Here is a 13,899-nt window from a genome sequence, read left to right as displayed (position 1 = left end):
ACAAAACAAACAACGTGACGACAAACACGTAGATGGTCCCCAGAAAAATACCAAACATTCCAAACTCATGACGTCACACAGACACAATGACGTCATCAACTCAACAACCAATCACGTCACGATTCCTTATCTTATCTTGATCTTGTAAGAAGTGCCTACCCTACTACTGATGATATAATTTATCCATAAATATTTCAAAATGATTTATTTCTTTAATGTTTTTTTTATCGAATCGTCTAATGGTAAATGTAAACGATGAGCGCAATGCCAAATCACAACGTTGGGAAATTTTTGTAGAAGTTTGATTGCAACACCTGATTTGTTTCCTAACATTACACTAGCTCCATCAGAACAAAATGCGATGAAGTGATTTTTTATATAGTTATCAGAACATCCATATGAATTTAAAGTAGCAATTATAGTAGCAGCATGTATACATTCCACGGTGGTATTTTCTAGTTCTACAAGATTATTAAACAAGAAGAACAAATTTAAGAAATATTTATCAAAGGGCTCGCACGAGCTCCTTATAACTCACCACTGGTTTTGACTGTGATATATATATATATATATATATATATATATAATTTTTTTTCTTTGTATAATTGTGGTTTTTAATGATACTTGTTAGATTCAAACTAGTTTCTTTTAAATGAATGAATAAATACTGTGGATATCTAACTATTTTGTTAATTTTTGAATAGAGAAACGGACTCATTTTTATTATTTATGGTAGAATATATTGTGTATAAAAACGTTATATATCTAATTTAATTTGTCTTTTAAAGCATAATAGTTCAAGTCACGGTATGATTGCATTATTGGTGTGTCAATGGACAGCCCTCTTATTCAGCCTATACTGAAAAAAAAAACGAAAAGAAGAAAATGACCTGATACATAACCTAAAATTATGGACATTCAGTTTGGAATGTAATTCTGTGTTTGTAACCATGTTGCGTTTTTCGTTGACCTCAAATTAACCTCGTGTCATAAACACAAGTTATATAAGTTTCTCAATTTCTCGGAATACGAAATAAAAACGTAAGGTGTGTGGTGTTTTTCGAAGAGTTTCTTTCTCGCTCTTCCCTCCTTCGATCATTATTGGACTTCAGAGGTCAGTGTCGATTAATCTTGTTGGTAATTTTAGAGTTCCATTATGACTTATAACCCGTTTTTATGTTGTATAATTGTTTGCCTAAATCAGGGAAGAAGAGTTACTAATGCCACTAAGGAAAGTACACTTTCTCAGTTTCGCAATAAGAAGGGGATGGCTTATTATCCTTGAGACAACTTCTGAAGGACAGATATGTTAGGATAAAAATTCATACAAGTAATGAACAAGGAAAGAAGGGACTTGTAGCATTAACGTAATCTCGATTTTCCTAAACACATTTTGGCACTCGTTTTGTGATGTAGGCTTAGTAATACATATCCATTTCCTTAACAAACTGGCTTTTTTTTCCATCTCAGTGCCGTTTTGAGCTGACTCAGAATTTTGACAAGCATCGTTTCTTAGTAGTATTTCTGAGAATTAGCTTATCCTTATTTATGAATTTCACAATATCTTCTAGTCTAAACTGAGTGTGTGTGCGTGAGAGAGAGAGAGAGAGAGAGAGAGAGAGAGAGAGAGAGAGAGAGAGAGAGAGAGAGAGAGAGAGAGAGAGAGAGAGAGAGAGAGAGAGAGAGATGGGATATCTATTAAGCTAATAGCTCTTTTCTGGATACAATTGAGAATTCTGAGGGGTGTTTAGTACTTCATCTCAAATGCGACAATAGAAAGATATTTCCTAGATAGATAATCAAAATGGATAGTATGTCTTCTAATTCTAATGATTATATATGGTAAAGGCAGCCAAAGAATGCAATAAAAGAGGCAAGATAATCTTTAGTCAAAGCGGAACATGTAATGGAGACTTTAGGTCGGATAACCTCCGGTATGGAATATCAATCCTGACAAAAGTGAGTGCATGCTCCCTTCTTACGGAAGATATCATGCTGGATGTACTGCAGAAAGTTTAAGTGGACTGTAGTCATAAAGAATGCCAGTTAAGGTTCAGTGATGAATAGCAGATTATGTCTGTACGTGGTGGTCATCGTTGATATTGGTATTAATATCCATGACATTTTCAAGTTTATATGGATTTTTCCTTTCTTTTTAAGATAGAATTTGGTTGGATGAGGAATACTTTTTTGTTTTTTGTGGGAGTTTTTAACTACAGTGATACTCGTTTTTATGTTAAAATATATACAGTAAGGGTGAGGCAAGAGAGAGATGGGGGAACTCTTGAACACACACACACACACACACACACACACACACACACGATTTTATTGGTTGACCAATTTATAAAATCTCAGATTTATATGTTGACCAATTTATAAAATTTCAGATTACTAAAACCAGGGACGGCGTGGGACTATAAACACTGATGATGCTGACCATTAAATACAAATAAAAAAAGTTTTAATATATAAAAACACCCGTTTTAATTGCTCCTATTTATCAAACGAAATCAATTTAAAATGAGCCACTGATAAAAAATTCCATATCAAACGTATATTAATAATGTTTTAAAATTGTTCAGCAGCAAATCACACAGTCAATGATTTTGAGTAGATCAGGTATCTCAATAAGTTTCTTGCCTGGATATAAATGAATGGAAGCAGGTATGGAGTTCTTATAAATACCTCGACACATGTTTTAAGAAATTTCATATAAAATTGAGTACTCTGGAGTTCTACACTAATAATCAGAGTTTAAAGTACACCAGTATCCACTCATGCTTGTTGACAATCATAAGTTTTATATTATATATGCTAAAGTGATGTAAATTTTTCATGTAGTACTATCATATCCTGTACACCCCTTGAGGGTATATATCAGGAATTTGATGGTGATGTTAAAGAGAACTCATTGACCAGCTCAAAAGAGAGCCATTTTATAATTCATCAGAAAAATCAAGATCGATATCTACAAGATATACGAAAACACCTCTAATTAATAGTAGTAACGAAATACCGCTTCTTCATTCGCTATGTTTTCTATCATCGAAAGAAAAGAGTTTCCCCGATGTTGTTTCTTATTAACTAGGATTAATGTTAAATTCATGTTTGAGATCAGAATATAATTAATGTTATCCAAATTAGTAGATGATGGATGACAAAAAAAAGCTTTGCGTTGAGTGAATAGTGTATATGACTGTATACAACTTAAAGAATACAAAAATACTTTTTTTATGAAAACAATATTAGCAGACAAATGAATTACAATCTGTAATTTAAATATAATATTTATTTTTATTTATTTTATTTTTTCTAGACATATATTTTCGCTTAATCTGCAGTCTGATAGGAATCGTGGAAGGTAAGTCGAACTTCAGTCTTAAATATTAGAACCAAATATTAAAAGAAATATTGCCTCTCTCTCTCTCTCTCTCTCCTTTTCTTGGAAAGTTATGTAATTCGCTTCCTGCGGCACAATTTAGTAGTATTCAACAATTTCCTAGTACTGAGCGATTTTCTTTCTTTTTCCTTTTATTTTACTGCTTGCATAAAAATAATAATGATCACTGAAAATGGACAAAATATTACGCCTACATTTAGTTAGCTAATCAGTGAAACATGAATGTCAAAGAAGTATGAAATTTTTGATATTCACAGGGTGGCCCATAAGTCACGAAGGGAATTAAAATGTGAATTAGTTTTTTTTGGATTATTAATTTTTTCATTTTATTGTTTTTTCAGGTACTCTAAGAAACATTTGGGAAATTAATCAGGAAAAGTTCACAACCCATCACCGAATTCAAAATCATGCAGTTTTATTTTGAAAATCAGCATTCGTTTTTATTCTAACCCAACGTGCATATAGCTGCCATTTTAATATCAGAAAGGATCCCTTGGAAACAACGATTCATCGCTTGATTGAACGTTTCCAACAAGATGATTCCGTAAACGACATGCCAATCCCGGAGAACGTTCAGCCAGGACCGAGGAAAACATCCAACGTGTGAAGGACAGTATTGAAGAAGAACCAGGAGCGTCGACCAGAAGGCGTTCTGGCCAGCTGGGTGTGTCCAGGACGTCAGAAGATGCTAGAGGACAGACCCAGTATGTCGTTTCAGCAAGACAGAGCCACTGTCCATACTGCTAGAGCCACAATGGAACTCCTAATTACGTTTTCCAGTTCTGGCGGTTCTTGAATTCTTCCTATGAGGTCACCTGAAGAAAAAGGTGTAGGTGAACAATTCCTAAATCAATTGAACAGTTGAAGGGGAACATTCGTGCAGAAATTATGATGCTGCAGCCAGAAACATTAACAGCTGTCATTGAACATGCTGTTGAAAGGGCACTTCTTCGTGAAGCCAAAGATGGAAGGCATTTACGGGATGTGGTTTTTCATGACTTACAAGAATCTCCAGGTCCTGTATTTCATTATAACAAAAAAGAATACAAATAATTAATAAATAAATCAATTTAAATGTTTAAACCTCTTCGTGATTTATGGGCCAATTTACCCCTTCGTTTTATAGGAAAATGTCGTCAGATTTTATGTAATTAAATTTTGTATTAAATGTAATTTTGTCTTGGGATGAGGAGCGGGCTGGCTCCATCACTCAACAAGCTTTGCTATTTCTTTTATCGTTTTTATTCTGGAGCAACATAAAACTATATTTCAGGAAATTTCTGTGGTAAGCATTACAATTTAAATGAAATATAATAATAATAATAATAGATTTTTAATTAGTTATTCAAACTTTGTAATTCATACATGCTAGTTACAATATATGCATGTGCACATATATGCGTACAAAGAATGTCATATGCAAAGCACTATAAAAACCATCATCTTCATGATCATCATGCATACGTAGCATAATTTATATACAATTAAGATATAATATTTAAAAAAAAATTGGCACTACAGAGATTACGTGTACAATTCCGAATATATTCATTTTTTATAAACATACGTTTGGCAGAGAGATTATCATCATTCAGGATAATTTACATTTATACAGTTAGCACATTTTAGTTTGGTCGAAAGTTCTGTAGTCAGTGCTAATTAAATAATTGTATTGTTAGTAATAAGTTTAGTTTATTAAGGCGTGCTAATGCATCGACTTCGAAGACAGGTTTAGCTTTTTTGAAGAGTGGAATTGGCATACACTATTTATGTTTGATACTTTTTATGGATGAAATGTAGTCGTTGGATGTTTTAGTTCTGTGATATGTGAATTGTATATACGTGTTATCTGCTACACCAACTGTGTTCATTATAGCTGTCCCAGTTCGTATTTTAGTGTTGTATAATTGTTTATGTGTTTTAAATTTTGCGATAGGTTATTGTGTAGTGTGGGTATGAGATCTGATCTCACTACTGAACAGTATAAGTTATTGAAGCATCTAATTATGGTTCAGTTAAGGAGTTCATTTATTGGCTGATATGTAATAATAATGTTTTTCTTGTTTTTACATTTCTTTAAGTATTAATATTTCTTCTTAGATTTTCCACGGCTTAATTCACAACACAATAATAAGAAAATAAGTAAGAAAGCAGCGAAATATTAATAACAAAGTAAATATGTTATTATTTATTTTCTTATGTCGTGAATTAAACTGAAAATCTAAGATCCACTGCCCTAAAATCCATTTCTAGGCCTTATAAATGTCTAATTAATATTTCTTATTAATTTTTTTCTAGACCTGGCCTCGGTATGCTAAGGCAGCTCTTCAATTTGTACTCCATCGATAGCGATGAATGAGCTACTAAATTTCTTGTGGGCGAATACGGATATCGAGTTGATTGACAGAGTATCCTTCCCACGAAGATTCATGCAATATGTATGTTGTACATACCCTTATAGATATATCATGTAATATAGCAGGAAAAAATGTAAAATAGTTCTTTGAAATCAATGTAATAAAAGTTTTTGTCAGTTAATTCTTGTATGTGCCATCACTTTGTGACTCACTCCCAGAGAGAAATACATCTGAAATAAAACAGTGGCGCCACCTATAACCACTAATTAGATTTCATGTCAGTCACAGAGGAGGAAATATAAACAAATTACTCATGTATTATTGTATCAGTCATATTAAAAAAAAAAAAACACTTGAAACATTTCGATGGCTGTTTGTTAGCTCGGACATCATTCGACAGGTGAGTCAATCGCTCATCTCTGACGTCAAGGTGACGCTATCTGGCATTTAAACGTAAAAATAAGAATACCAATCCAGTTTTCATATTTTCAAAAAGAATCTCTGAAACTTGATTTATAATTTCCTGAATCACCACACAACCATTCCAACAATAACCTTGATGTTTCATTCCAGAGGGCGCACTGAGTTTAGAGTGAACTTTTAAAGTATAGTAAAGCGTATATATATAAATAAATATATTAGAATCAGAAAAGTTCGTGAGGTCCACTGGTTGTGGAAGTAAGACTGTTTGTCACCCACTATAATCGTTTGCAAGAGCAAGTTAGTAGATTTTCCTGAAAGATTAATCTAAACAGGTGAGTTCGCCTACTTATAGAATTCAGTGAAATGGTTAACTTTATATAACTAAGTGAAAATTAGTCTTGAACTGTAATAGTAGTAAATTTCTTGGATGAATGGAAAAACAGGCACGTAATCTCGAGTTGGATAAAAGGATTGTGACGTGGCAAAATATTTTTCGGTTTTATGAAAAAATAAATCAATGGTCTAAAAATACAAATAAAACTTTTGTACACACATGAAACATTTAAAAAAATGAACTAATTTGTTTTATCCACACGAATAAAATTATGTTTTTATTTATTTATTTATTTATTTTTAAATATAATTTAAATAACAGTAATTATTTTGAAGTCACCATTTCAGGATTGTCACACATAATGATGATAACATAAAAAGTAATAGTTAACTAGTATTATTTTGGGATTATATTTTGGAGGAAAAGAAATATAAAGAAAGAATGGCGATGACAGCAGCCAACTTATCATTCATTTAAAATCTCAAAAGCGAACACCCAACATAAAGACTTGCTTTGTTTACGAAGAAAATTTTAACATTAGCCTCAGGAATAGGGAGGGTATCAGAAGTAAGCTATGAATGTGTAAAATTCTGGATAGAGGGAGAGAATGGGAGGATAAGACTAATTGTTTCATAAAAGGCACATCAAGTTTGATTGATTGGCTATTAAAGGGCTGTGGTCATTCAAGATTGTTTTGCTTTTGTTTGGCATTGCAAAACCTTGTCGGACAAACATAGATGGGTCAGTTTTTTTATAATTTATCTACAAATAGCTAAAAAAAATGTGAGGGATATGACATTTCGTATGCATAAAATGTAGCATAATTTTAGTCTATAATTATTAGAACATTATAAAATAATTTTAATAATAATGTTTATTAAAATTTATACATACAGTTGGATTCTAAATATTCCAATAACTAAGAATGAATTTTCTAAAATTGATTTATAATTTCCTGAATACACAACCATTCCAACAATAACCTTGATGTTTCATTCCAGAGGGCGCACTGAGTTTAGAGTGAACTTTTAAAGTATAGTAAAGCGTATTTAAGTAATATTTTAGAATTATATTTAAGTATACCAAAATGTTGTCCGCGCGGTCTTTAACTAAAAATACCTGGATTCAAACTCGTATATGACTAGTGAAGTATTTTAAAGGACAAGAGATTTTCAACTAAATATAAATTACCAGTTTCATATAGAAATAACAAGGATTTTTCTCTTGGAATCTCGGGATTTTTCACTTTTCCAAAACAGACGTACAGATCATAAATCACACTCATTGAAACGCCTCATACAGATGACTCATAGTTTCATGTAGTTGCATTCTTGCGTAATATTAAACAACTACAATCAGGTAGTTGGTTCTAAATTTTTCTGAAATTGCTTCACTGAGTAGAAATTATTTTTACACTTGAATATTTTCCTGATAGCCACTATAAGTAACTCATTCTGGCTGGAACACTGTTTAAAATATTCGCTGTAGACTGGAGATGGAAATCGAACAGAAGACCATTGGTTGCATTACTATTATGTGGGCTCCATTAGTTAATTTGAAATGATGATTCAGCCAACCTAACCGCTATCATACTTTATAAACAAACAAGTACTCTGATGTCTTTCCCTGGGATAAGTTTAAGAATACTCTTATTGATTGGGCAAATTTAAGGGCGTTTTCACACTAAAATATCCGATATATATGGGATATTATGAGCGTTATTAGTCACAACTTGTGAAGAATATTCTGTATTGAATAAGGATTATAGTGATCTCACCCATATACATGTTGTGTTTTTATTATTTTTTTATTTTTAGTTCTAGATTATAGTCCCTGTTCCTCTTTATAGAGTTTTTTCCTCCATAGAGTTCTTGTGATATGCAATTTTACTGCAAAAATCATTTCTTATTTTCATAAAGTAAATGAAGCTGTATAACATTTTTCAGGATGAAAATCCTACTCACCCCGAATTAGACCCCCACCTAAAGCATGATGAAAAGCCATATAAAACCTTCATTCTTTCTGGGAAGGATTCAATCTCCGATTTTTCCAACTAAAGGCATCGTCATCGTATATAAAACATCCAATTTCTTTATAGAAAATGTTAAGGATTTAATTATTTATAACAATAACATAAATGAACATTTCGTAACTCATAAATTAAAATACACACAAACTTGATGGTAATATTTAATCCGATGAAGAAAGCAAATGTTATACAGGATCGACGTTACAGCCCAAAGTGAAATTTCAAGAGGAAAACGCCTTTGATAGTCTCATACTTCAGCTGCTCACATAGAAAGTATTGCACAAGGTACTGACACTTAATTCTATGCAAAACAATGAGCAGAGAATGTTGGATTTATTTCCAATTTCGGAGTCAATAATTATTTCTGGAATTTCATTCCAATTATTAGTGTTCCTTATTGATATTTATGTTTCTAAGAGCCACTCTTAACAACAGACTCAGTTATTTTTCCTGATGAATGTCACACAAATCTTTAGATCCAAATGTAACGAAGCTTTATCCATTAAGGCTAAATATAAATCGACGGATTTATAAAGTTCCATACAAGCCTTTGTTGTTTGATATTTAAATAAAGCGCAACTGAGTTTCTTTGCTATTTGTTTGGAATATTAATGAACAAATTTAAAATCAAGGAATGTTATTTCCTGTACTGAAATGCATGAACGTTATTGTTTTAATTTTTGATATCTCTTGGGTGAATAATAATTCTCTATTAGCTTTTATTACGCTTTCTAGACAGTGACGCATTCAAAATGGCAAAACTAAAATTAATTGCGAATAAAAATGTTGGGCGAACTTGAAGAATCACCAATAGAATGTGATCAACGTGGCAAAAAAAAGGCATACGGGGATGTTGTTCCTGGTTATGTCACGCTTACAAATACTTTCAACATGTAAAGTCGATAACTTGAATATGATATCAGTATTTTAAATTCAAACAGACTATTTCTTCAAGATTTTCTAACATAACCCCCTCATATTGAAATGACCCACATTTGAAGTTTTGCATGGGCGTACTCATGAGGTCAACAAAATGCGATTTCCGTTTCCGTAATTATTATTATCATTATATTGGGAAAATGTGTAAATAACCAAGATAGGTATTTTGATGCTAACCATCACTATGGATGAGGAAGAGTAAACTTTACATACAGGGGAAGAGAGAAACCCCACCCCCTTTTTGTAAACTTTACTTAACTCTTTGGAATTCCAACAGAATACTTGATAGACTGCCATCATGTATGCAGTAAATAATTCTATTGAATCGTAATCAAAATCAGATTTTATATATATAAAGGGATTACTAAATTTTTATGCATTTAAATTGGCTACAATATCTTCCATATGAATGTACATAGTGGCCTGTTTACGTAATGATATATTAATATCATTACATAAACAATATATTCGATGCAGAAGATTACATTCTAATAGGCTCTGGTAAGTTTCGAAACTTAAGTGTATATTTGGCTGTAAAATTTAGGTCGATCCATTAGCATCTTATTTTTACAAACTGAAGTTACAGAGAGATTGAGTTTTCTAAAATGTTCCACTTAGTTTCGAGAAGCTGAGCAATACTTAATTTATTGGAAAGATGGGGATGCGAAATAATACAAAAGCAATGATAAAAGGGAGCTGGAAGCTTTTCCAAAAAAATGTATTCGCATATAATAATTATTGGGAACACCTTCCTGTACAAATGAAAGTCGTGTCTTCTGGTCCATTGAAAAACATCGATCAAACAAGTTTCACCTTGTTGTCAGCACTGTCGGTGCCAGGTTATTTTGCGCCCTGGGCAAAGTTTACAAGTGCGTCCCTTATTTCACAAGTTGGATATTTTTTAAAATGAAATTTTAAATATAAAATATAAAAATTATTTTGGCATGTTTTATTAATAATATACAAAGTATTATACAATATGTATGATATATGAAAATCAAATTTTAATTTTTCTTGCTTTCAATTTTGCATGGCTTGCCCTATAGACGGTTGCCTAGTTTGCCTAAATGGTAACGTCGGCCCTGGTTGCCAGTTATATTACAATTACAGAAAAGCAAGATTTTTATTATAAGATGGAGATGTTCTAGCATTTATTCGACAAATCTTCATACTGCAAGAGGCTTAAAACTCTAAATTCATACACAGCCTATACATTAGTACGTACCTAACAAATGCAAAAAAAAAGGCCATAAACAAATCCAAATGATATTTTGAACGAAGACAACCGTTTCCTGTAAAAATGAAAGTCGTGTCTTCTGGTCCTTTGAAAAACATCGAGTGTAACTTTCGCTCATTTGTAATTCCAACTCATTCTCACCCAAATCGTACAGCACCTAAAGATAAGCTGACTTTCCTGCATTAGACTTAGTGGGTAAGTCCAAAGAGAGGAAGGCCATTCACCATTGTGCGTAATGATCAATCAGAGAGAACTGGCCAGATATAGAACCCAGATTATGCTGACGGCAGTTTATTCTTCTCGGAAACGCTTACATAAAATGATCAGACCAAATCGCTTCCTGGCATACCAGGAACAGTGAAGTACATGCCCTATGCTCTTTCACAAGAAAGAAGTCTTATAAGCAATCTTGTATAGTGACCTACCTTTCCTTAATTATTGTATTTTCTGTATCATCAAACGAAATCTGTTAAAATATCCATCTGCAAAAGCTACTTTTAAAATGAAAATTCAGGACCTTTAGTGCCATCAAAAGTGTCCTACTGCATGGAACGATGTATATCTGCCAGTTTTCTTTTATTGATCATTGTGCATACTGGTGGATGGCCTCCTATCTTTGGACTTTTCCAACAATACAGGAATGGAGTGCCCTAGGAATCAGTTATAACACATACCTTCTTTCTCCTATACAAAATTGACCTTTCTTAATAAACTTTTCTATAATTTTAATGACGATACTATATTTTATTCTTCCTACTCATTTGAGAAATCTCGAAGTGCCTAAATATCACGGGTTTAGGGAAAGACAACAAGTGTAGTATTGAGCATAGACATGTTGTTCTTCGATGGGCATGATGATAACCTGATCATTTTCATTGATCATTATCATGTTTGTCAAGGATTTAAGCCTGGCGTGGCTCGTTCTGGCCTTAGAAGTCATAGTTGAATCGTTCAAGAGGACGTCCTAGTTTTCTTTTTTCTAATGGCTTGTACTTTAAGGCTTGTTTTGGTAATCTTTCTGTTTTCACATTCTTTGAACGTGTTCCATCCATTTATGTTTATATTTTTTAATTTTTTCTATTACTGGTTCTTGTTTTAATTCTTTCATAATTTCTTCGTTTCTTTTGTGATCAAATAGGGTATACTTTGCAGTTTTTCTCATAAACTTCATTTCTACTTAGTAATCTTTGTCTTTTTGTTTTATTGTCCAGATTTCACTTCCATACAATAGGAGGTGGATGGATGGCTTCCTGTCTTTGGACTTTTCCAACAATATTGATACGAAAACATATGTCGTTTTTGTTTTCACCCAAAAATTATCTAGATTCACATTCTTTCACTTTATAATAAGCAAATAGACAGGATTAAATCTTTTTTTCTTGGATTGATATTTATTATTATTATTATTTGACACCTTCAGGGAGTCCAAAGACTCATCAAAGGAGGGCACCTGCTCTACAACTCTGTCTCCACCACTCAATCCACCGACTGACCGCAACTACACCAACGGCATCTACCGCCGACCACCACCACTAATATTTCCACAGATAATCCCACGGCGGGATTCGAACCCGCAGCCTTTTGGCTGGAGAGCGGATACGCTAACCACTCGGCTGGCCAGGCTGGTAAAATATCCGTCCGGCCGGATCAGAATTTTCTGACTAAAACACATTACTCCTCTCTCACTGTGTAAATTCTACCACTGTCTTATTAGACTGTCATTTCCAAGCATATGTATCTTCTACGGATACATTTTTCATAGGCGATACTTTGTTCTGCTGAACTGGCATCCATCATACCAAGCAATCTCTCTCTCTCCTTCCTCTTCCTTTGTTTTATGGAACAGCCTTCCTAAAAATCTCAATAGATTGTTTTTTATGGTATTTATATAAATAATCTATTTTTTCATCTTTTTTATTTTTAAGTGCAATCTAACGATGAAGACGACTCTTACTTTAATTGGGTGTATGATGCTCTTGCTCCTGGAAGTTCAAGCCAAACCGGCGTCATCTGAATACGCTGACGGAACAAAAAGGATTCGCAGACATGATGATGGAAGACCCTACTCTGTTGATGTCGCTATACCGTGAGTAGCTGGATTGAATACGAAGTTAAGATGTTTATTTTTTTTTTTAATTTATACGCAACATATCCGTAAATTTCTTTTCTTGTTAGTATTGATTATTTAAAAACTAACACTGTGTGTAATTTTTTTAGAGGAATATTCGACTTAAACCTCCATAGAACTGATGCTGGTAAATCTAAGTGAGTATTCTACTTAATGAAATTTCCGATTTTTTTTAATTTAAAAGAATATTCTCAGTTTAATACAGTCCAAACGTAAAACTAGCATCTATAAGTTATATAATAATAATTCATTTTATTTTATTTACTTTTAATATTAAAACCTCTTTTCACTGAGAAGAATTACATTTAAATAATTTAATTTCATTATTATTATTATTTTTTAAGTGTATGTGATAGAGACTTTATGAAGTTAAAGCGATACAAGCGCCCTCAAACTAGATATCTGGAAATCAATTATTCCAAACAATTGACCGCATACAAAGATATTTAGAAAGATGAATTCGTTATTTTTAAGCTAACAATGATTCCACTGGAAATCATTTTAATATGAAATTGTTAGTAAAATATTTCATAACAATGTTTTATCGTAAAATCATTATCTTGATTATGGATATAATAATTTTGATTTTATTTTCTCATGTGAGTTACTGTTAAATTTCAGATTGGATCTTGGTGTACTTCGTGATTTCGTACGAGTGGGAACACGCTGGCAAAAAACAGCAACTGAGACGCAGGAGTAATACATTTTGTAACAATAATACAAACATGGCTTTGAAAGACAAAGCCTTTGTATTGCGTATTTTGCTTAATAAAATTAGGAGTCCACACCTATAACGAATTAAAGGAAATTAATTTTATTGTTATTGTTATTATTACAACAAACGACCTATTTTGTTCTTACCAAGAATTTTTTCTTGTCTATTATTGATATTTCGAAAATACAACCTTAATGCGTTTCAAAATATGTTTTTATTTTGACAGTTTCGATTATTTTGAGAATATTTTTAAACAGCTGTTGCCTTATATTTTGAATTATACTCTTATGAATTGTAAATTCATTCACGGACGTCTGTTTTCTCTGATACCATT

General features: G+C 32.4%; 1 long non-coding RNA gene across 1 annotated transcript; it reads left to right on the top strand.

Moving 5' to 3' along the window:
* Positions 1–6,407: 6,407 nt before the first annotated feature.
* Positions 6,408–13,623, top strand: LOC150097791 (uncharacterized). The gene is made up of 4 exons (XR_016549643.1): positions 6,408–6,515; positions 12,648–12,808; positions 12,940–12,987; positions 13,472–13,623. It is a non-coding gene; the product is annotated as an uncharacterized LOC150097791 (long non-coding RNA).
* Positions 13,624–13,899: the final 276 nt, after the last annotated feature.

This window comes from Typopeltis vanoorti, chromosome 17 (genome assembly GCF_054136105.1).
Source record: "Typopeltis vanoorti isolate ZY-2024b chromosome 17, IOZ_Tvanoo_1.0, whole genome shotgun sequence".
In the NCBI taxonomy this organism is placed as follows: domain Eukaryota; kingdom Metazoa; phylum Arthropoda; class Arachnida; order Uropygi; family Thelyphonidae; genus Typopeltis; species Typopeltis vanoorti.
Note: the sequence above shows the minus strand (reverse complement) of the source record. Positions and strands in the feature narration are given on the sequence as shown.